The 24,738-nt window shown below is 41.2% G+C and overlaps 1 protein-coding gene across 2 annotated transcripts in view; it reads right to left on the bottom strand.

The window, feature by feature from the left end:
- NDP (NDP, norrin cystine knot growth factor) overlaps positions 1 to 24,738 on the bottom strand; it is a 67,447-nt gene that overhangs the window by 12,980 nt on the left and 29,729 nt on the right. Inside the window, exon 1 of one of the 2 annotated variants that reach the window (XM_025372509.1) lies at positions 12,244 to 12,670. The exons of the other annotated variant lie outside the window; for it this stretch is intronic. The gene's annotated coding sequence lies outside the window, so the exon portion shown is untranslated. Of the gene's footprint in view, positions 1 to 12,243; positions 12,671 to 24,738 lie in introns of those variants that run through there. 2 annotated transcript variants of the gene reach the window in all.

Genomic DNA, 24,738 nt, shown 5'->3' with positions numbered 1-24,738 from the left:
ATATGGAAAGATGCAGAAAGTCTATGCACTGATTTGTGTTAAAATGCGGAGAGATAAAAACACATATTTGTCTAGCGAAACTCTGAAAGGATACCCAAGAAACTAACAAAATTAGTTACTTGTGGTAGTTGAGGGACAGGCATGAGAGAAAGACTTTTCACCATATATCTTTTGTATTTTCAGGTGTTTGAGCTTGTGAATGTATACTTTATTTAAAATTTCATTAAGAAAAACAAGGCTTTCGGCCAGGCACGGTGGCTCACGCCTGTAATCCCAGCACTTTGGGAGACCGAGGTGGGCGGATCACGAGGTCAAGAGATCAAGACCATCCTGGCTAACACGATGAAATCCCGTCTTTACTAAAAATACAAAAAATTAGCCGGGCGTGGTGGCGGGCACCTGTAGTCCCAGCTACTTGGGAGGCTGAGGCAGGAGAATGGCGTGAACCCGGGAGGTGGAGCTTGCAGTGAGGCGAGATTGCGCCACTGCACTCCAGCCTGGGCGACAGAGGGAGACTCCGTCTCCAAAAAAAAAAAAAAGCCTTTCTCTTTTAAAAGCTCAGCTTAAATCTGGTAACTAAGTTAATGGATGTTTCCTGTTTGTGCCAGTTTGAGTATTTTAAAAATATTATATTGTTATTTCTTATAATTACGGGAAGACATGCTAGTCTCTTATTCAAATACTCTTCCAGGGCGACCACATAGTTCTTTTACATTACTGCCACCTAGTAGCACCATCCTGAATTGCAAGCACAGTTTAAAACTTTTTCCTAAAAATGAATAAAACACTTTGCAAGCAGATATTATGACATTTACACAGATAAAGAGATAGCTAATGTCACATACAATGTAACTTGATCATCTGACTTTCTCTTTGGAGATGGTGAGCTGAACCCACACGTAATATTAAAGAATAAAAGATTGACAGGAAATGTTGCTTTACCATTAATTCTGAGAAATAGATTTTTCATTTCAACACACTCAGAAAATGTGACAGTTGTTGTCCGTCCAGTTTTTATCTTAAATTCTGAAATAAGAATGTAAGCAACAATATAAATATGCCACAAAACTCACAGAACCCTCAAAACATAAAGGTAAGATTCTGAAAACATAACCTGAGATTTTTTTTTTCTTTTTCTTTTCTTTTTTTTTTTTTTTGCCTTAAGTGTTCAAATTTAATGAACCAACACTGTTGTATTGAAGAAGAAATAAAACTGAAGCTCAAGAAAAGAGCAATGCTCAGTCAAGTTGTCAACATTGTGTTGCTCAGGGTGTGCATAGGTGAGAATGTGCAAAGTATGGGAGTGGGAGGAAGACCTCACAAAGAGGAAAATCAGGAATTCAGAAAATGTACACCACTGAGATCACCACTTTCTGGCAGCCTAGGATTACCTCTGCCTTGTAGCAGCTTCCGTTGTTTTCTCAAAACTAAATTAATTCCAGTTTGCCTTAATTTTTTAAGCCATGTGTCATAAAATCAAATGCTGCCTACGAAGACTTAGAACCTTGGCCCAGGCAATAATAGATTGAACAAGAGAATGACTCTCTTGCTGAACTCAGTAGCCTGTGGCCACTCTATGCTCTGGATACAGTCTCTGAGACATGGACTTGGCCGACGTACAGAGCCCACATTCTAATAGCTCCAATGTGGAGCCTCTGCCGGCAGGAGAGGCACGTAGGCTGGCGTGCCCGACTTTGGAGCTACCTTCCAAATGATACCAGTGGAAAAGAACAACTGGTGCCCAGATTTCCCCACCTGTCATCCTCAGCGAAATAATATAGCAGAGCTTACAGTGGGCCCAGCCTCCTGGGTGAGAGATGGTGTTGTGCCCACAGATCAGCTCACTCTTGGGCTGACCTTCTGGCTGGCAGAGGGTAAAGTGCTGGTTTCACACAAGTTATCTCAGCAACAGGCTAAGACAAGTGGCATGTGCCAAGAATGGCCTTATTCTTGCCTTGCTTGCCAGGCACAGGAGGGTGGTGCTTCAGTATCCATATTTCCCCCTGTGCTGTTTTCAATACTAATGTATACTGATATTCCTCTCTGTGGCTTCTTTCAACAAATATTTTTTAACATGTATTTATTGAGCACCTACTATGTGTCTCCTTTTGCTGTAGCAGATAAGAGATAGGGTCAGGGGAAAAATATAGCTCCTATCCTCGATCCCTCTTCTAGCTCACTAACTCTGCAGGCAAAGAGTTTTGGCCTGTTGTTTTCCTGGATGATTTTTTAGACACATTGATAAACTCTCTGAACACCTAATTTGCATCCAATATTCATTGCATCGTTTCTAAGAAGAACAACTGAAGCAAATAAAATATAATGACCTTGGAATGGAGTCAGTATATCAGCCAGAATTACTTGATATGTACTGTAATTTTTAAAAAAATTATGGTATGAGGCATAAATAAAGTGAAGATAGTAGAACATAGAGCCTCTATCAAAGAAATTGCAAAACCATCAAAGATTTATCAGCGGAAGAAAGCTTGCTAGATAACCCTAGATAAAACTTCATACAGTACTAGGATCAGAAAAGCAAGAAACCCTAGGTCTAATTCAGACAGTGTGAAGTGTTAAGTAGCCCCTTCCCAGGAACTCAAAGGATTCCAGTTGGATCTAGTCAACTAGATGCCTTGGAGAATAAGTCAAATGCCTCTTCCCAAGGCAGTTAATTTATAAACTGTAAACAGCATGTTGGATTTTATAAAGCATCCTGTGCGCTCAATGAATGGTTTTTAATATTCCTATCTGGCAGCACATCAGTAGCAGCCAACGAGCCAAGCCTGGGCTGACCCAGAGGCAGCGGCAATGACTGCAAACGCTGCTAGGCCTCCAGCCTGCCAACTCCAGGTATCTCCAAGAATGGGCAGGCACAAGGTCAGTGGGGAGGAAGCAGTTCTGGCTCCTTTCATCTCAGAGATAGGCACATTTCATGTGTCTATTCTACAGTGCAGGGGTGGTGGGGGGTGAGGGAATAAAGACAGCAATGACTGTCCCCAGAGTGCTACCTTAGGAGAAAGAAGACAGCATTCTTGTGATTAAATAATAGTCCTCCAGTCTGTGATAGGACTCTGTGTTCTCCCAACCTGCACTACTAGCCAAGTGTGGCCAAGCACAGCACTGGGGGTGATGGAGGAAGAAAAGAGATGGGAGAAACAAAAGGGATGGAGGAATATGGCCAGGGAAAGAGGCAATGAATTACAGTCCTGGGGTAAATAGTAGTGCTAAACTGAAGGACTAGAAATATGAATAATTTGGAGGGTGGGGAGATGAGCCAACTGTCAAGTGCCCCCACCTGTATGTATGTCCTTGACTTGAATAGTTTTACTGTCTGAGGAGGGACTGGAGTGGGAGGACTCGACCTTGAGCCTAACTGAAGCTTAAAATCCTGATTTTTTTTTTCAGGCATTATCAGGAACTCCAGAAAAACATCTCATTGTTATCCAAACTCCCACTTACCTACAGCTTTCATCTTTTCCTCCCTAGACCCATTGCTCGCCTATGTTGTTAGTGTTCCGTGTCCCGATACTGATTTGAAAGAAATATGGGATAACATTTCGCTGCATTCTGAAATCTACAGAGCATTCCGCTGTTGCCTGATCTGGTATAAGGATGGCTGATCTGAAGATCCGCAAGCCCTGAGTCCTACCCTCCCATCATCGGCTGTGTGATCTTGAGCAATTCACTTGCCTTTTCTAGGACTCAGTTTCCTCACTTGCAAAATGAACAGATTGGTCTAAATGCTTTTATGTGTCTATCCATTTCTAGCAGTCTCTAACTCTACCCAAGTTTCTCAGAGTATAGCCCCTGCCTTGGGGCTACATATTCCCCAAAGCAATCCTACAAAAAGAGTTCCCTTCTTACTCGAGGAGTTAATGATTGCAGAAAAGTTCTAAGGTGGTGCCTGAACCAACACTGAAGCCCAAACTATAAGTATTTGCCCCTTGATGAGGCTATATTGGTGGCCTGAAATATAAACAGCCATTAATAACCATTTGACTGAGTGCTTGCAATGTACTAAGTAGTTTATAAATTAATAATACCCTGTTAATCATAGGAAGTGCGCTGGGTGCAGCGGCTCATGCCTGTAATCCCAGCACTTTAAAAGGCAGTGTTGGGAGGATCACTTAAGCCCAGGAGTTTGAGATCATCCTGGGTAACATAGGGAGACTTCATCTCTACAAAAATAATAAAAAAATATTAGCCAGGCATGGTGGTACATGCTTGTCATCCCAGCTACTTGGGAGGTTGAGGTGGGAGGATCACCTAAGCATGGGTGGTTGAGCCTGCAGTGAGCTGTGATCACATCACTGCACTCCAGCCTGGGCATCAGAGTGAGACCCTATCTCAAAAAACAAAAGTTAACAGTAATAATAATAATAATAATAATAATAATAATTTGAAGTAGTTAGTGAGGATATTTAACCAGTTACTATTTCTCTTAAAAGTGTCTTAAAATTTGTGGCGTTTCTGTCTAGTATCCACCAAAGCATAAATGGGGAGAGAAGAAAGGCTAATAATAGTAGATCATGCTAGAATTAGACTTCTTGCATTTGATAATGACAATATAGACTGAGTTCCACCCTCTTGCACCTTTCTTTTGAAAGACCCTTATTTCTTAATTGAGCTTGAGCCACAGATCCTCATACTCTAATGAGACGATCTGTGATACTCTGGTTCAGGATAGAAGAGAAAGATTGATTAGAAAAGTTGTCTTGTCTGCAAGTAGAATCAGTAGTCTTGGGGTCAAGAGCAAGGCCCTGTGCTTGGTAAAGTATCTACTACACAGCTTCTCTGCTAGGGGAGGTACATTCCAGAAGCCCTGGGCTGGGACTTAAGTCTAAAAGGGTTGACCACTGGGTATGGCACTTGGATTCTGTGTTGAGTATCTCTGGGCTTTTGTGGCCCACAGATACTCAGAAAAGACTCATTCTGAAGAATGGAAAGACTCATTCTGAATTTTTAATAGTTGACATAACTAATTGACTTTTAGAATACAAACCTTGCATAAACTGGAAATGACCAGGTCAGGTTACCCAAGTGTCAGGAGGTACTTTTCTGTTGAAGTCTTTTCCTCCAGGGATTTGATTATTTCCGTAAATCCAGCTACCCGACTAAAAGCTGTGACTGAGATGGGCATGAGCTGTCAGAAAATGCTTAGGGGTGGCCTTTCTATAGTGCCACAAATCAACAGCAGCCCTAAACACAGAGTCCCCTTCTATCCTTTCTCAATGGGGAATTACAGTAGGCAGAGAGCAGGTCATGGGAGAAGTAACAAAAGAAGAGGAGGAGGAGGAGGAAGGATTCATTCTGAAGTTCAAAATCTGCCACTGCCCTTTCAATTTTTTCAAAGAGCACAATTTCAGTCAGGGAAGAATCCCTTCATTTCACCCACTCCCTCCCAGGAAGCGGATTTTATATGAGGAATGACACACACTGCACTACTCACCTTACATAAGACCCTTTGGAAAGAAAATAGGAGAGTTCTGAGACACCCAACTCAGAGGACTCAGTCTTGCCAAAATGCATGAATGTACATTCTCCCTGTGGAAAAGAAAAGGTGCCAGGTGTTCTGGGGACACTTGTACTGAAATAACTAAACACTTGTTCTTCTGCTGTACTGCTGGCTGTGGCATGGCCTCAGGAGAAGAGAGGTGACCAATGTTAGCTCAGGGTACAGGCTCCCTTTTACCCTAGAGCCAAATGAGCATGTTGGCTTTTCTTCAAAGAGTGCAGCAAAATGTTTCCAAAGCTGCGTTTGAACCTCCTCACCCGCAACAACATTTTGGAATGGTGGGTAGTGATCTCACCTAACAGCTGTAGAGCCCTTAGTTAGGAATGGGGCATAAACAATAGGAGCAACTCAGTGTTTCCATTCCCCATTCAATTTGCCTTTTCTGCCCAATGGTGGGATTTGAATACTGAATTCAATCCCACTGCAATCCGGAATGCTCCTAGACTGAGACATATGTCAAAGGGGCAAGGTTATCATAAAAATCGCATAAAAATACATGTCCCTATATTGCTGATAACCCTGGACTTGTCGGGGTGTTGGTTTTCTGATTGTCTTGCTTTGCTTAAACCATGCAGGCTGCAGCTATGTTTTTTGATTGCCAGCTTTCCTGTAACAATACTGTTCTGCTGCCTTCGGATTCCAAACCTCAAAAGAAAAATTTAAATTCTGAAAAGGAGTAATTTTTCATAATTTGGTGGGGGGGGGGAGTGAAATCACAGAAATGTAACGAGTCCTAAAATATCCTCTCAAGTTTTAAAGAAAAATTGGACTTTGATTAAGGATTGGATTTCTTTGATTCTTTACATCCATCATAGTTTGTGGATACAAATTATACGTGTACCCGCATAATTAGGTACGAATATGTGTACCTCCATTTTACTTCGAGTTGAAGATAGGGGATGTTTTTTCCCTTGAGGAGTTGACCTCCTTTTCAGGTAAAGACAGCAACTTCAAATGCCTTCCTGGGAGGGAGAGTAGGTGAAATAAAGGGATCCTTCCCTTTCTGAAATTGTGATATTTGAAAATATTGAAAGGGCAGCAGCAGATTTTGAACATCAAAAATAATCCTTCTTACTTCTCTTTTGTTACTTCTCCCATGACCTGCCGTCTCCCTATTTTTATTCCCTACTGATGAAAGGATGGAAGAGGACTCCACGTTTAGGGCTGTTGTTGGTTTGTGGCACTGTAGAAAGGCCACCCTTGAACATTTTCTGACAGCTCATCGACTTGCTTGAACGTCTTAACCTGTTGCCCTTTCATTTTTAAAGGATATTGCAATTGGTTGGATCATGGCTTAAAAGAAAAAGTTGGGATCGAGCCAGGCCTTGGAAGAGAGCAAATTGTCTGAAAAATTCATAGCTTTTGTGGAAAAAAAAAAAGAGAAAAGATCAAAATGTTATCTATTGCAAATCTTATACCCAGTTTAAAGCTACTAGTCAATGTTTATGTCCAGATTTTGCCATGAGGGTGAAATGGACCCCAACTGGATGAATTCCTGATTATGAGCACTGGGGATAGGTCGCCAGCTGAAGTTACCCATTCTTTGAATTTTCTGAGTCAGCACTCTTCCTAACAAGAAAGTAGTTGTTTCAGATTGCAAACTCCATCCAAGGTTTCACGTTCTTACTGTTGAAAATGGGTCTGGGGGTATGACTCTAGTGACATATCCTTGACCATCAGGCTCTGAGAACCTCCAATGAAGGGGACAGTACACATGAATGGTGACAAGCAAATGACTGCTGGAGACACAAGAAAAAAGCTTTGCAGATGCAAGGGAAGCTGGCATCAGAAATCATGCCATCGGCACAATCTTCCTCAAAAACTCAACTGTGTGGGTGTGTGAATTTGCAGCATGCAACCTGCACAGCCAAGTGAGTACTGATTGCAGTTCCAGCCTACCCTGCCCTGCTGCACACGCATAGGGGTTTTGGAAGGATTTCCCACCCTTTGTTTTCTCCTGAAATTAAACACAGAAGTTCATGATTGCTGACCTGATGGGCGAGGAGTGGGTACTACCAGTTGGAACATTGCCACTGGCAGGGGCAGACAAGAAAACAGGAATGCTCTTAATGTCCTCCCAAAGAAAACCTTTGATGGACAAAAGAGTGGTTGTATTTTTACCCTCTCCCTTCATGCTGCCAGGCGTCTTTAAATAGATCTCTAGCCTAGGGACTTGTATGGAATAATTCATATTAAAACCCAAGAAGTGGTAGCGGAGGGGAATTGGTTCTTTCTTCTCTTTCTTTCCCTTTCTTTCTTCCTCTTTTTTACTTCTTGTCAGGCTAACAGGGAAAGACTCATTTTAATTCAGCTGCTTTAAATTTTTCCTTTTGGGTCTTTTAATGAACTTTAGCTAATTTGGAAAAGACGACCAAAGCCCCCAGAAAAAGAAAAGGAATAGGAAGCTGCCTGGTAGCTTGCTCTTTAATACCTTTTGGTCCCAGGGACATTAGCAGCATCTTTTAAGGATGTCACAGGGAGGTTTACATTGAGGCTCTTAAATGGGAATCTCTAATTGAGAGGTCCACTTCCTTCCATTTGCAACTCATCAACGAAACTGTTGTTCTGCTGTTAAGAGACAGAAAGAAAGAAAGAAAAAATCTCCCCGCCCCCCCTCCGCCCCATCTCCAAAGCCCCATGCATTTTTTAGTTCGGATCAACCCAGAATATATTTCTCCCCTCTTTCTTTCACTAAACGGGTTTCATAAAGACATTCGGGTCTGTGCTGGCCAAATTAGAAGTCCTGTCTCTCTTCCTTTCTGTTTGGGGAGGGAGGGATGTGGGAAGGACAGACGGGGAAAGGGGGCAGGGCAGGGGCCAAGGATCCAGAGAGCTTTGTTTCAAACCACTTGTCTCTCCCCCGAATCAGAGAATAACCACATTTCTCTTAATGTAGGCCGAAGTGCATCCAGGCATTCCCATAGCGCTCCCACTCCAAGGCCTTTGCCGGAGATGTTCGGGTCACTGTGATGGTATGCTGGTCCCTGCCAACCCGGTCACTCCAGTCCTGCACTCGGCAGCCCAAAGGGCAGCTAAGCCATGTGGCTGCTCCTCTCTGTGAGTGGATTCAGGCTCGGGACTACAAAAAGCCCCCCAATCCTATCAGCCCGGCAGAGCTGGTGCCAAGAATGACATCCTGGGAATACTATGGAGATGGGGAGATCTCATGGGCTGTTCTCCCCGGATGGAACAGGACCCAAGCTGTCTGGAAAACAGGCAGAGCAAAGAGCCAGCTGACAATGGAAGGAGCTCAGGCGAAGGGAAAAGGGGGCGGGCTGGGAGCGGTGGTGAGCAAAAGAAAAGAAAAGCCACATGCCACCCAGGAAGATTCCAGGACTGGCGGGAGGAGGTGGCGGAGGAAGGACTTGCAGGAAACAAGTACCCAGACATGGCACTGCCAGTCTAGCTGGATTCTTTTCTGAATTAGATTATGCGAAAGAAAGAAGGGAAATATATAGCCAGCCAGCTGTTCAAAGGCTTACAACCTTGCTTTTATTGTCCGGGTAAGTTGGTGAGGTGGGGCATCAGAGGAATTCCAAACATACCATCCCAGAGAAATTTTAATATGTTCCACAGTGTCATACACGAAGAGGAAATGACAGCTGATCACAGTCAGGACAGGCCATAGCAACCCAGGCCCTGGAGCTCACCCACCCTCTCTCACAGCCCTGCTTCCCTGCTCTGCCTTAGCACTTCACAGTCTGTCCACCTGGCTTCCCATCCCCTCTGCTCCCACTGGCCGCTGAAGAGAGCCTGGGCAAAGAAGCAGTCTCTGACTGTCATGGGAAGAGGTGAGGATGGGCTTGAAGGCCGCTGGCCAAGAAGCTGAGGGCTGGCTAGGGTGAGTCAGGCACCCCAGGGAGTCAGAGGCATTTTAATCCAACCACGGGGGATTATCTGCTGATAAGGACCAAGTCAAGGACCCTGGTGATGCTGTTTTCAGGGTTTTTTCCCCAGTAACCTAACCGAGTGATAAAACACCATACTGGGTTATTTGAAAGCAACACTGTGTGGCTATGATGGAGACCTAGGTTTGGGGAAGAGTTTCCAACAGTTTCTTCCCAGGGACCTCTTGAATTTAGGCCAGGCCCAGAGGTCATTGGTTTTGATATTGGGGGTGGGACAAGTAAGTGGTGAGGGATAGTGACTGCATCTTCCTCCATATGCATGTTTCGAATTCAATGATTCATCAAGTGGCCCTGATGTTAGCTACTGAGTAGGTGACTCACACCCATCCCCAGTAGAGACAGCATATGGTCCTTTCCAAAGAGTGCTCCGGAGAGCAGAGAAAGGATAAACTACTGTCTTTTTCCGGGATTCTTCTACCCAGGCTGGAAAGATCTGGGCTGTGTTAGCTGTGCAAATGACATGTACCCAGGATCTGGTGAAAAAGGCCAAAGGGGAACCCCTTAATCATAAATGGAAAGAAAGCCCACTGATGAGCAAGAATCATTTCAAGTAAATCTGGAAACCAGTAGCTGTTTTAAAGAATTCTTTAGAACAAGGAAGTTATTGGCCACTTTACCCATTGGCAATGCCCATTTCAGTTCCAAAATCTAACTAGAGATGGCATATGGACTGAGAATTAGAGTATGGGACAATGTCTCATTCACCTTTGCATCCATCAGGACTAGCATAGCACTGGGTATCTAGAAAATGCTTAATAAATATTTATTTTAAAATTGATGAAATAAATAATTAACCAGAGAATAATAGTACTTGAATTGTGAGTTCTTAAAATAGAGTAAAGATTGCTGGCCACCATTGGTGGCTATAATTCCAAGAAACTCACCACATTTTTCAAGGGCCCAGGAAAATAAATGACTTGGAAATTGTTAAATGTATTGAAAAATGATTTATTTTTCCCTTGACAGTGTCATTGAAACTCGAATTAAGATTGAAAACTCCACAGGCACACTTCCATCTGTGGGTGTCAGCTGCTTGGTACACAGTGGTAAGAAGGCCTCAGCCAGTTCTCCCGTTACCTGAACCAAATGTATTTTTAAATAAATGATGCAAAACATTGCATTTTGTGTTCAAATACTCTCATGTAATGATCTGAATAATAGTTTAAGAAAATTGTTTTGATTCAGCTAAATGCTTTGCTGACAGCAGTTTTTTTTTTTTTAATTACAATAAAATTTTATAGCAATGGAATCCATAGTCTTTTATGGCTTTCTTGAATAATGAATACCCCAAAGTTGTAAATTAACCCATTCAAATATCAGATTTTCATTCAGCGATGCTTATTAGGCTAGTTATCAGAGAAAATCAGAAAAGTTTTGCATAAATTATGTCCCGATTTGCAATGAAAACTGGCAAACAGGACCGTAAAGTTTCTTTGAATTAGCAAGACTGATGAGAAGAAAATGAGCAGATATTTGAATCTGGTTTAAATGCTCATTGAGAAGCATTGTGCAGTCCCCGCTGTATTTGGTTGACATCCACAGCAACCCTGCATTTCAGGCATCTCTATGTTTTCAAATGCACCTGGTATTTAATCTTATGTGTTGGGGTAATTTGCCAATGCCAGCTCCTTGTAATTAAAATACACTAATATTAGAAATGAAAAGAGACATGTTTCACAGCAGCCATATCTGTTATTAATGAGTTACAAAGAACTGTACAAGGGACTCCCATCTTGCAAATAGCTTCCTTTCCCGCACCTGAATCTCAGTAAAGACGGGAGTCTGCCTCTCATGGAGGCTTATCTGGGTTTGTCTATTACAATGAGCCTCAGTTACTGGGCGTTCTGAGTCATTAACATTCTGTACACAATCAAACTTCCCGTCCCCCAAGAAAGAGTTATGCCCAGGCCTCCTACAGCTCAATTGTTCATTTAAAGAGAGAACTTGTATTCCAAAGTTTGAAAGAAACCTCAGAATATTCCTCAGGTAAGAGTCATTCCTACAGGTCCTGGTCCCTGTACTGGTGGGAGCATCCTTTCCCCGTCACTCCTTGAACATCATGCTGCAGGGACGAGCTGATGACTAAAAATAACCCCCTGCAATAAGTCCAAGGCAAACAGCATGCATTTCCTCGGACTTTTTGCCCAATCAAAATCATACAGTAAATCCATCCTCATCTCCTCCCGGTGCTCCCGAATGCATCTATGGAAGCGAAGACCTGCACGCTGAAAGAAGAATACAGGGGAGCAGGATTCCTGCAAAGCGTGACACAGAAAGCTAGAAATAAATGTTGCCTATTGTTTGAAGTCATTCTGAGCACTCCGGCAGAGCCCTGGCAGGAGATCAGCAGCATACATAAGTAGTAATAAAAGTAAACAGTGCGCTTTTAAACTCGCAGTCTTGCCTGCGTTAATAGTGCCCCCATTGTAAGTGGGATGAGGGTGCTGGGGAAGATACTGGGCTCCATGAATCCATGTTGGCGAGTTGCTACTTCGCAGCCCCCTTTCACGGGGTCAACTATAAGAACCATCACAAAGTTATATCTAACTACGCAGAGAGTTTGAAAAGCAAAATCTGTTTAAGTCAAACCAAAAGATATTTTCAAGCTTTTCTAGGAGGCTCCCTGCTCTGTCACAGACTTCAAAGACCCGTTCATTTAAGAAACACAATGCTAGCATGCTACAGATTAATGCAAATTAAAGTAATGCAAATTTAAGTGGTATTTAAAGGTTGTCTCTTTGTCTGAGAGGAGGATGAAATGCTCGGTTTGGAAAGAAGCGATTTCCTAGGCAAGCCGGCAGCGCTTGTTTTCCTGCTTACCTTAGGGGAACGCAGGGCTCCTTTCTTCTCAGACTTTTCTGAGAGCTAGAAAGAGGTCCTGTTACTTCCAAATGCTTTTGTTCTTCTGTCCCTCTGTCACATGGCTTGCCTTTTATATTTGCAACACACAAAAGTTAGGACTGTTGTTTAAGCGACACAGGGAGAGAGAGAGAGGGAGAGAGAGAGAGAGAGAGGGAGAGAGAGAGAGAGAGAATGTCAAATGGAAAAGTGCCATTGCAGTCATATATCAATCAGGCGTGCGGCCGCAGCAGCGCACTAGCAAATGGGAATGCCACGGAAATGTGAGGCGCTCGTTATCGGGGACTCAGCCGCTCGCTGCCCACCGCTCGGCTCCCTTCCACGGAGCATCTTACGATGGGAACAGCGTAGCAGAACAAGGGCTAGGAAGTTTCTTTCTTTCTTTCCTTTTTAATGGTATTATGGAACTAATAAGAGGCCAAATGAATATTCTGAATTTAATTCTTTTGCAAGCATGTGGCTGCCATAAAGATGTGCCGTCCGCAATAGAGACGCATAGTTTTGGAAATACAAAGGCAGAGTGGCATTCTGTTGAACGATTCGGCAGCTGACTGTGATGAAGTTGAAATTCTAAGTAAGAGAGGGGAAAGATGGGAACCAGAAATTTTTTTCTCAGGCGATGCTGTTGAAGCAAGTGCAAAACGCTGCCCTATTTTATCACGATGTGTGTGGGTGGTGAGAGTTCTTTTTTTCCGGATTGTTCATCCATTAAATGATTTTTAGCAGCATATACATGATTAAATTCACAATGGCACTTTAATAAGCGCCTTCATCTGCATCATTTAGAATAAAACTTTAGGTCTGATTTAGAAACAATGAGAACGTGTGTTCCGTGACTCCTTGAGCTATATGAAGGAGAGACTAATAGATAAGGCTAACCTATTACACAACAACTAGTAGAAAAGTGACAAAGGTAACTATGTGTGTGGGTTAAGTACCTGCAGCTGAATCGTGCTGTGTTATGAGCTGTGGGACTACAAAGGCAAATATTTCATAATTCTTGCCCTTTAAAAGCTTAAAATTAAGACAGAAAACCATCAGGAATTTTGGAAGAAAATACAAAGAACATTTAATAATTATTTTATGTCAGGTAAACTTGGACCCAGAATAGTTTGTTTTATTAATACTACTGATGAAGAATTAAACTGAGAATTAAAAAATATATATTTCATGGAAAAAATAATACCTTATAAAACTCAAAAAGAAATTTTTCTTGGGAGCTTCATATAATTGTTGATGCTGAAACTGTCTTCTTCAACTCTGTATCAAACCATTTGTTATTCATTAATAAATTTACATTCACCTTATTACTTTTCCATGGGACCATTACTCTGGTCACTGATATTTACAAGAGGTGTCTTAAAACTTTCAGTTTTATTGCCAGAAATCCCTTTTCTTATACTCCACCTGGAAAAAAAAAAATACCCTGTCTACCTTGGATCAGCCAGTCACAAACAGAATCCACCTGTGAATATCATGGATAAATGACAAATTCAATTCTTGAAAGAAAACCTGGCACTTGGCTGATGATGATATTGGCTAAATGTCTTAAAAGCAGAAGATCGAAAAGCAAATGGAAATTGGGCCTTAAAACTGGAAATAATCTGAAAGGGGAAATGACTTGTAGCTGAGTAAGAGCCATGGAAACAGTCAGGAATACATTTTCTGGCCTAATTTTGTGGGTCACATTGGGAGGGGGAATAAACTCTTTGGCCACCAACATTTTCAAATATCAGAGCTTGACATCCATCCACCTTTTCATTTCTCCCAAGAAATAATCTGTGGCTTTCTCAACATATGCTTGCCACTCCACCCTGCCACCTTTTGCCTTCAGGTTGTCAGGGTTGCATGAATTCTGCCCAGTTCCTGGGCAGAATTTTCCAGTGCTCTACAATCTGCCCTTCTGAAAGAGCACCACAGAAAGTGTAAAGATTGCAAACACATTGACTGCTTGGCCACAGAAGACAAGATCTCTCCCAGATGGAGTCCCACTGCTTCTTCCAGCCGTTATTTTGTCAGGAGTGGCAAAGAATACCATCTGCTGCCCCATTCAAGAGGAAGGCTTTGCCTCCCCACAATGGGCTCGGGAGAACCCATTTCTAAGCCTGTCAATAGATAGCTGGCAACAGCAACTGTTTTCATCTCATCACTGTGCTTTTTAGAAAGGTCACTGTGCCACGTGTAGTTTCTTTACTGGCCATCATTAATGTTGCTGAGAAAGAGGGCTCCCTTTAACTTTGCCAAAGGGATGAAAGGACCCCTGCTGTTATTTCCTACACATTAAGGGAGAGAAGAGTTTGCAGAAGGAGACGTCTATCAGCTGGCTGAGAAATCTTTCAAGGGATCACTTCTCAGCCTTTTATTTCTGGTCCTGTTTCAGGTTGGATTTCTCTTTCTTGGTAGCCCTAGTGGATATTTACAGAAGTCACCCAGCATTCAAACACCCCTGGGGGGATGGGTCATCCCAAAGCAGGTGGGAGATAGGACCCGAGTTCTAGTTGCAGAATCTGAAGAAGCAGGTGTTTCCCCTCCCCTCCTTAGGACAGCTGGAGGAGCCAGGTGTAACCAAGCCTGGTTCACCAGATGAGCCATCTGGGAGGAATGACCAAGGCATGCCGATTTTGTGGTTCCACAGGAATCGAGATCCCAGAGGTTGCAGCAGCTGGTGTGGGGAGCTACCGAGTCCAGCAATGTGACAGTTAGTAATCTGGGGATACAGGGCCTGTGACTGCATCCTCAGTAGTTTGGTCTCTTTGGTTGCATCTGTGTTTGCCACCATTTCATAAGCCTGGGTCTCTAGCTTTCCTGGTGATTCTGTGAATTGCACCCCATCCCCACCCCCACCAAGATCCTGCCAATACATTCCTTTCTCCTTTAATTAGCTAGAGACAGTTTTTGAGGTTGGCAACCAGGAATCCTAACCTGAATACTACATTTTCCAAATTTAGGCAAACTAACATCATTAACATACAGATGGAAACATGGTGTCCACTTCCTCCTAGTTACTTTCCCAAACAAATAAATGGCTTCAGATTCATTGTCAGTCTGCTCTAGTCTCTGCTCTAGTATTTCAAAAGTAGGAAGTTCCTTTGTGGGTATATAACAAGATCCATGGTGTATGTGCATTTGTGTAATCCCAATATACCAGCATAATCGACGAGGCACAGTTTATAATGATCAAGTGAGATTGCTAATTTCTGTTGTCCCATGAATATGATAGTATTCATTCATTCAAAAATACCTGTTAATAGTAATAGCAGCTACTTAATGGGTGTTTGCTCTCTGTCAGCCTCTGTGCCAAATATTCTGTATGTATTATCTCTTTCAAAGAAATACACAACAACTCTATAAAGTAGATACCATTATTGTCTCTATTTTACAAATGGAAAAACTGAGGCTCTGAGAAATTAGGTGGCTTGCCTGTGGTTGAAACAGCAGGCAAATGGCAGGTATGAACTCTGGCTTTCTTGTCTCCAAAGACCATGGCTTACCTACTACGCTCTGCTGCCCCTGTTCAACAGAAACTCCCTGAGCAACACCTATGTAGTAATGCTCTGCTATTTGTTGGGGAGACACATAAAAGTAGGACATGGATCCAGTTCTTAAAAATGTTTATGATATTATAGGGAAGAGAGAAATGTTCACTTGTGAAGACTCTGCAAGGTAGAGCATGATAAGTGCCACAAGAAAAGCAAAAGGTACAATAAGAGGAAGTGGTGCATCCAGGAGAACGCCACCGGATCTGGGCTTTGAAGGCACAGAGTGGGAACTAGAAGACAAAGGTGAGTTTTCGAAGTGACTTGCAGCCATACATTTTGTCTGGGCTTAAATTTAGGCTACCGTAAGCCAGGAGGGTGTGATGAGCAGAGTGAAGGTCGGGGATCTGGTGCCAAGTGGGGTTAAAAAGGAGAGGATAAAATGGCAAGCCAGACAAAGGAGAGGTTATATATGTGCAAGGAGACTAAAGCAGAGGAGCAAAGATAAGTAGCCCAGCAGGGCTGAAAACAGGTGCTTTCTTTCATCCATGCATTCATTCAACAAATATTCTTTTATGAAAAAACTGTTTTTCAGAAAGCATGACTATTTAAATGTCATTATCACAAAGCCATAGTAAATAATTTGAAATAAACTTTGAAATACAGAAAAAGAAATTTCTTTGAGTGCCTCCTAACTGCCCGAGCTGTTCTCATCCCAGGGGCTCTGGCATTGAATAAGACAGACAAAGTTTCTACGGTTGTGGTGTAGGAGTATGTCCACAAGGACACATTAAAGACAAATGACAAAACCTTGAGTATCAATAGCTTAAAACATAAGGACATTTATGGTGCTCAATCTGGAGGTGGGCAGTTTCTAGGGCTGGTATAGTGGCTCCATGATATCATCAAAAACCCAAGCTCCTTCCACTTCCATCATACTCAGCACTGTTGGCTTCTGTTTTCCTCTGGCAGGTCAATTCATGGGCACCAGACGGCTGGTGGAACTCTAGAAATCACGTTGAGATTCAGGAGTCTAGAGGGAAAGAGAGAAGAGTTTGCTCTTTGTCTGTCTCTTCAATCAGGAAGCTCACTTTGGCTCATATGTCAAGATGGATCATGTGCAGATAAGGAGGTGGAAAGGAGCAAAGTGTGGCAGGAGAGAAGTCACTGAAATCTCCTAGACAAGAGAAGGTGGTAGCCTGTACCAAGGTTGAAGTAGTGGAGACAGAGTGAAGTGAACAGATTTCAGATATATTTGGGAGAGCATACAAGATTTCCTCTGCATTGGACGTGGTAGTTAAAAAAAGGAGAGAAATCAAGGGTGATTCCTGCCCCATGGTGGAGTGAGGGAAGCACAGGTTTGGTGAGGGGTGGAGCTATATGCATTAACTCCATTTGAAACAGGTTCAGTTTGACATTCTTGTAAGACATCCAAGTTGAAATGTGAAGAAGACGGGTTGATATACAGGTCTGGATTTCAGGGCCAGTTTCAGAGCTGGAGCTATACATTTGGAGGTTGTCAACCTATGGAGTGTATTTAAAGCTATTTGACTGAGATCACCCAGAATCAGACTCTAGCTAAAGAAGAAATGGTAGACTAGGAGGAGCCCTGGATCTCCCCTACACTGAGTAAGACTGTAAAGAAGAAGTCAAAGAGGTAGGAGGAAAGCCAGAAAAGTAGACTGTCACCAGTAAAACAAATAGTAGCTTTGTTTTTGCTTTTAATCATAGAAAGCTACTGCCTGAAACTAGAGAAAGGTCTCCACGTCTTTAGACTTGTACTTTTAAATTTTAGGATTGAATGGAGAGTTTAAAGAATGCTGAGGCTCAGGCCTCACCCAGGCTAATTAAAATAAAATTTCTAAAAGGGGGGTTGGGTATTTGGTATTTTTAAAAGCTCCCTTTTACAACACCAAGGGCACTATCCATGAAAGACATAACTGATAAGCTTGACCTTACTAAAATTAAAAAACTTCTCCTCTGTTAAATATAATGTCAAGAGAATGAGAAGAAAAGCCACTGACTGGGAGAAAATATTTGCAAAAGACACATTGGATAAAGGACTGATATTGAAAATACACAAAGAACTCTTAAACTCAGCAGTAAGAAAACAAACAACCTAATTTTAAAAATGAGCAAAATACTTGAACAGACATCTCACCAAAGGAGATATACAGATGGCAAATAAGCATATGGAAAGATGTTTCACATCATATGTCATTAGGGAATTGCAAATTAAAACAGCAATTAGATGATCCTACACACCTATTAAAATGTCCAAACTTCAAAACATCGACAATACCACACCATCCAATGCTGGTGAGGATGTGGAGAAACAGTAATTCCCATCTGTTGCTGGTGGAAATGCAAAATGGCACAACCACTTTGGAAAGCAGTCTGGTAGTTTCTTACAACACTAAACAAAGTCTTATCATAGAATCCAGCACTCACATTCCTTGGTATTTAACCAAATGAGTTAAAAACTTACTTCCACACACGTGTATGTCTGCACACGGATGTTTATAGCAGCTTTATTCATAATTGTCAATACTTGGAAGCAACTAAGATGTCCTTCCGTAGGTGAATGAATAAATAAACTGTAGTACATTTAGACAATGGAATATTATTTCGCACAAAAAAAGAGCTATCAAGCCATGAAAAGACATGGAGGAAACTTAAATGCATATTACTAAGTGAAAGAAGCCAATCTGAAAAGGCCACATACTGTATGACTCCAACTATACGACATTTTGGAAAAGGCAAAACTATGAAGACAGTCAAAAGATCAGTGGTTGCCAGGGGTTAGGGAGAGAGATAAATAGATGGAGCACAGAGGATTTTTTAGAGCAGTGAAACTACTTTGTGTGATACTGTAATGGTGGATGCCTGTTATTATACATTTGCCCAAATCCATAGAATTTACAACATGAAGAGTGAACCCTAATGAAAACTATGGACTCTGGGTGATAAGGATGTATCAGTGTAGGTTCACTGACTATAACAAATGTACCACTCTGGTACAGGATATCGATAGCGGGGGAGATTTTGTGGGTGTGGAGACAGAGGATACATGGTAACTCTCTTTACTTTCCACCCAATTTTGCTGTGAACCTAAACCTGCTCTAAAAAATGAAGTCTATTTAAAACACACACACACACACACACACACACACACACACACACACACAGCATGGCATGTTCTCTCCCCTCTCGCTAAATGTTACCTGATTAAAGAGACAACCTCAGGGAAATAAACAAAAGCCAAGAACGTCAGATGACACCAAAGAGCAGTTTTTACCCATCATAAGTGTACCCAGTGTTTAGCTATTATACATGTACATAGTCAATCAGTTAATAAACAATTTCATAGTGTAAATTCAAGCCAATGAGCCACTAGATATGCAGTAATTTTAATGAATGATTTCTTTTGGCATCTTTTCCACCATTTTATGAGCTTCCTCAGAGCACTGAGAGAACATCTTTTTTTACAACATACTGTACATCTCATCAAAGGCATAAATAAGGCGCACTCTTTGGTTTATAAAAAGATGACAAAAGAAAAAAGACTTGGCTCTAAATTTAAGCACCTTTTGAACTTTGTAAAAATCATTTTATGAGCAGCATTGTTATGTAATAGAAAAATTAAGATTATCTAACTCATTGCTTTTTAAATAAATTATCTGTGAGTTACTCCATAAAGATAATGAAAAAATATTTTATACACAAAATTAAAAATGTAAGGATTCAAGTAGGTCCAAAGAACATTTGAGAAAAAAAGACTTGTCTTTAAGTGGGAAAAAATCCTGTAATAAAGTGTGTCATCTTGTTTCACTATGGTTCTAAAATTAGCCCTTCCTCATTTAGGTGAGAAACATGGTTATTAAAATCATCACTTAGTACACTGCCAAACTTCTGGGGGCCTCCATGCTAGGAAAAGATCCCTGATGTCCATTTTATTTCAAAGGTCTTATTTTTACCCCAAAGGACCTCTCAATAGTATCTGACACAATTAAGCAACTCTTCCTTAAAGTTCTTTCTCCCCTTAGTCTTCATTATGTTATAGGATCCATTCCTACCCTGGCATTCCTTTCCTCCAAGGCCTCAATTCTCTTCTCCACTCACACACACCTGATGGTTTATTCGATTCACCATTCAAATGTTTGTTGGATGTCAATTTCTCTTGACCCACTTCCTGAACTCCACAGAATGAGGATTTCACTTTCTCCTGAAAAAATCTCCATTTAAGTATCCCATTGGCATCTTTCACTGGTAACAGTCAGGCTGATCATCTGCTACTATAATGCTGCTACAATTTTTTGTATTCTTAACTCAATTATATCACAGTTGCCCCAGCCTGGAAACTTATTTAGCTCTGCAATTTTGGGAAAGTTATTAACTTCTTACAGCCTCAGTTACTTCATCTGTTTTATGGGTAAAGAAAACCAATTTAAGAGGCTCAGTGTGAAAGCTATTTGAGACATCGAACTGCCACTTCTTTTGATTTCAGACATTATTGCTCTGTGTTGTTGTTAGACCACAGCCTTGCTGTAGAACACCTATGGAAATAGTGAACTTAGTTCCAGCTGTAAACAGACCCAAGGTCTTTGACTCCCATATTATAATGCCTACAAAACTACTGGCCGACTAGGAAGTAATAACTTCCTCCATAGAATGAGACAGAACTGTTTCGGTCATATTTGAGCTTCAATTTCTTATGTTCTTGCTATAAAATAATAGACTCTACTGTAAAATCTTATTTGCTCAAATTCTTAAAACTTTACAGGATTAAGAAATATTCTCCTACTTTTGTATAAAATATGAAATTCACTTAGAAATAGATTGTTAATTAACTTTGCATGTTTCAGGATCACTATTTTCATTAGTAGCTCAACAAATTCCTGTAAGGTTCATTTTAATCTTACTTAAGGTCAATGTCACATAAAAGCAATTATTGTTAGAGTTTGTACAGATAGCTTATAATTAAGGTACACTTTTGAAACAAAATTTAAAATGTAGTCATTGACTGGATACTCAAAGAAAAATTATATTTCTTGATCTTCCCCCAGCAGAAAAGAAAATCATTCCAGTCATCATACTTGACACTTATTATTCTCAAAATAATTTTTTCACATATTGAACAGTTTCTTTGCCCCAAATTTATGGATGACTTTTTCAATTAAAACTTAATCTTAAAAAAACATATTTGGTGGTTTGAGGCTAGAAAAAATAAAAGGCTTCAATTGCAACAAAGACAATAATTGACAAGTGGGACCTAATTAAACTAAAGAACTTCTGCACAACAAAAGAAAGTATCAATAGAGTAAACAGACAACCTACAGAATGAGAGAAATTTTTTGCAAACTATGTATTCAATAAAGGTCTAATATCCAGAATCTATAAGGAACTTAAAAAAATCAACAAGCATAAAACAAATAATCCCATTAAAAATGGGCAAAGGACATGAGCAGACACTTTACAAAAGAAGATATACGCACAGCTAGCAAGTATATGAAAAAAACGCTGAACATCACTACTCATTAGAGAAATGCGAATGAAAACCACAATGAGGTATCATCTTACACCAGTCAAAATGGCTATTACTGGCCAGACACAGTGGCTCATGCCTGTAATCCCAGGACTTTGGGAGGCCAAGGCAGGCGGATCACCTGAGGTCGCGAGTTTGAGACCAGCCTGACCAACATGGAGAAACCCCGTCTCTACTAAAAATACAAAAAAAAAAAAAAAAAATATTCCGGGCGTGGTGGCGCATATCTGTAATCCCAGCTACTAGGGAGGCTGAGGCAGGAGAATCACTTGAACCTGGGAGGCGGAGGTTGCAGTGAACCGAGATCACACCATTGCACTCCAGCCTGGGCAACAAGAGCGAAACTCCATCTCAATGATAATAATAATAATAATAATAATAATGGCTATTACTAAAAAGTCAAGGCTGTGGAGAAAAGGGAATACTTACACATTGTAGGTGGGAATGTAATTTAGTTCAGCCACTGGGAAAAGTAGTCTGGATATTTCTCAAAGAACTGAAAACAGAACTACCATTTGGCCCAGCAAATCTCATCACTGGATATATACCCAAAGGAAACTAGATCATTCTACCAAAAAGACACATGCACTCATATGGTCATCATTGTGCTATTCACAATAGCAAAGACATGGCATCAACCTAGGTACCTATCAATGGTTAATCGGATAAAGAAAATGTGGTACATATATACCATGGAATACTACACAGCTATAAAAAAGAATGAAATCATATCCTTTGCAGCAACATAGATAGAACTGGAGGCCATGATCCTAAGCAAACTAATGCAGGAACAGAAAACCAAATACCACATGTTCTCACTTATAAGTGGGAGCTAAACACTGAGTACACATGGACATAAACATGGGAACAACAGACACTGCACACTGCTAGATGGGGGAGGGAGGAAGAGGCTGTAGGTTGAAAAACTACCAATTGGGTACTGTGCTCACTACCTGTGTGCAATATACCCATGTAACAAATCTGCACATGTATCTCCTATATCTAAAATAAACGTCAAAATTTGAAGCAAAACAAGACAAAACAAACCCTTCAGATGGGAGGCTGAGGTGGGTGGACTGCTTGAGGCCAGGAGTTTGAGACCAGCTTGGGCAACATAGTGAGACTCCATTTCTACAAAAAAAAAAAAAAAAAAATAGCTGGGCATGGTGGCACATGCCTGTAGCTACTCAGGAGGCTAAGGTGGGAGGATTACTTGAGCCCAGGAGGTCAAGGTTACAGTGAGCTATGATCATACCACCACACTCCAGCCTGGGTGATAGAGACCCTGTCTCTAAAAACCAACCAACAAACAAAATACTCATTAGAGTCCTTTCTCTGGCAGGCATCAATTCCTTCTCTCATGACAGTAACTTATTTTTTTTTTTTGAGACGGAGTCTCGCTTTTTCGCCCAGGCTGGAGTGCAGTGGCACCATCTCGGCTCACTGCAAGTTCCGCCTCCTGGGTTCACGCCATTCTGCTGCCTCAGCCTCCAAGTAGCTGGGACTACAGGCATGCACCACCATGCTCGGCTAATTTTTTGTATTTTTAGTAGAGACGGGGTTTCACCGTGTTAGCCAGGATGGTCTCGATCTCCTGACCTCGTGATCAGGCCGCCTCAGCCTTCCAAAGTGCTGGGATTACAGGAGTGAGCCACCGCGCCCGGCGACAATAACTTATAAAGACTTGTAAGAAAAGAAAACAAGCAAAAAACCAAGAAATATTATAAAGGAAAGAGAAAGGCCAGAACGTAAATATGAAGATGCGCCCAATTCATGTGCCCTTGAGAAAGCCATATTGCTGGACTCGTGGCCCAGCAGCTGGGTGACAGCCAGGAATTTGGTACACCTCATACTCTCAGAGTTTCCTCTGAGATGTGCTTCCATTTGCCCCTGGTTTCCCCTCTGCACTATTTTAATTAAACAAACAAACAAAAAAAGAACTAGTAAATTTAGAGGGTAAGTCAAAGAGTTTGTCTTTCATTTCAATGAACAGTGTTCCCATCGTGTCCACATCAGTAAAACGGTGGTCAGAAATAACTATTTTAAGAATGATTTATTTATCATTTAGGAAAATAACTGAATATGTTTTACTACAGCATGACAACATACTACAGAATGTTTCCTGCTGACTCCAATTGCATGTATAAGCGTTTACTTGAAAGAAATATTAAAAAGTATATTATTACACATTTTTGAAATATATTAGAAAGTATTATCAAAACTATTGAGAAAGACAGTTCTGAAATCTGGTAACTGCTGTAACTTTTTAACTATTCTGTTCCTTCAACATATCTGTATTTATTCTTTATTTACAAAGTATATAAATAGTCTTTATTAAAAAATGAAAAAGACTTAAAGGTAGTCCACAGTTTTTCTGTGCAATAAATAAAAGCAGCTTCATTTTATTCATTGGTTTATTCAATCTGCATTTATTAAGCACTAATTAAATACAGAAAACCCTATCTTTCCTTACTTAGTTGATGAATAATAAGATTTTCAGAAATGTCCCTTGATTTTCCCAGGTATCTGAGAAATGATTTTCCAACCTTTTCTCAGTCCCATTTATTCATTTATTCAACAAATAATTTTTGAGCAGTGTCAAGCCCTGTTTTAGGCCTTAAGGTTAGAACAGCAAACAAGATAGACAAGGTTCCAGCTCTCATGAAACTGACATTCCATTAAAGAGACAGACAACAAGCTCATAAACAAATATACAATAAACTCTCAGGTCATTATAAGTGCAATGAAGAAAATCCAAAATGATAAGGAGATAAGGAGTGAAGGGGAGTGCTATTTTATGTTGGGTGATCAGGAAATGCCCCTAGGAGGAGGTGGTATTTGAGCAGGAATATGGGTGAAGTAAGAGAGGTCACACAAGGGCTGGAAGAAGACAACTCCAGGCAAAGGACACAGCCTTGGGAGGGGAGCATAAATAGGAGGCCAGTATGGCTGCAGTAGAGTGAATAAGAAGAGCAAGAGTAGAAGAAAATGAGTCAAGGGTCAGATCATGTCAAGTTTCTGGGCATTGTAAGTCATTTTCAGTGCATTCTAATGTGATAGGAAGCCACTGGGGAGTTTTGAACTAGAGGATGACCTGACCTGGTTCATGTTCATAAAAGATCACCCTGGGTCTTTTGTGGAAATAGGCAGTCTGGTTAGGAGGCCAATGCAGTGAAACATGATGGAATTCTGACTATATTTTCAAAGTAGAGCTTTTGCAGAACTTGTTGATGAATTGAATTTATGGCCTGGGTGAGGAAAAGGAATTGGTGATGGCGCTTGAGTTTTGGTGTGAACAACTAGTGATTAATTGGAGTTCCCATTTAACTAAAATAGGGAAGATCAGGGAGTACGTACAGTACATGTGGGAGGCAGAGCCAAGAGCTCTGATTTAGACATAGTAGAACATCTATTGGGCAAGAAGGGCAAATGTTC

This window comes from Theropithecus gelada, chromosome X (genome assembly GCF_003255815.1).
Source record: "Theropithecus gelada isolate Dixy chromosome X, Tgel_1.0, whole genome shotgun sequence".
Classification (NCBI taxonomy): Eukaryota; Metazoa; Chordata; class Mammalia; order Primates; family Cercopithecidae; genus Theropithecus; species Theropithecus gelada.
Note: the sequence above shows the minus strand (reverse complement) of the source record. Positions and strands in the feature narration are given on the sequence as shown.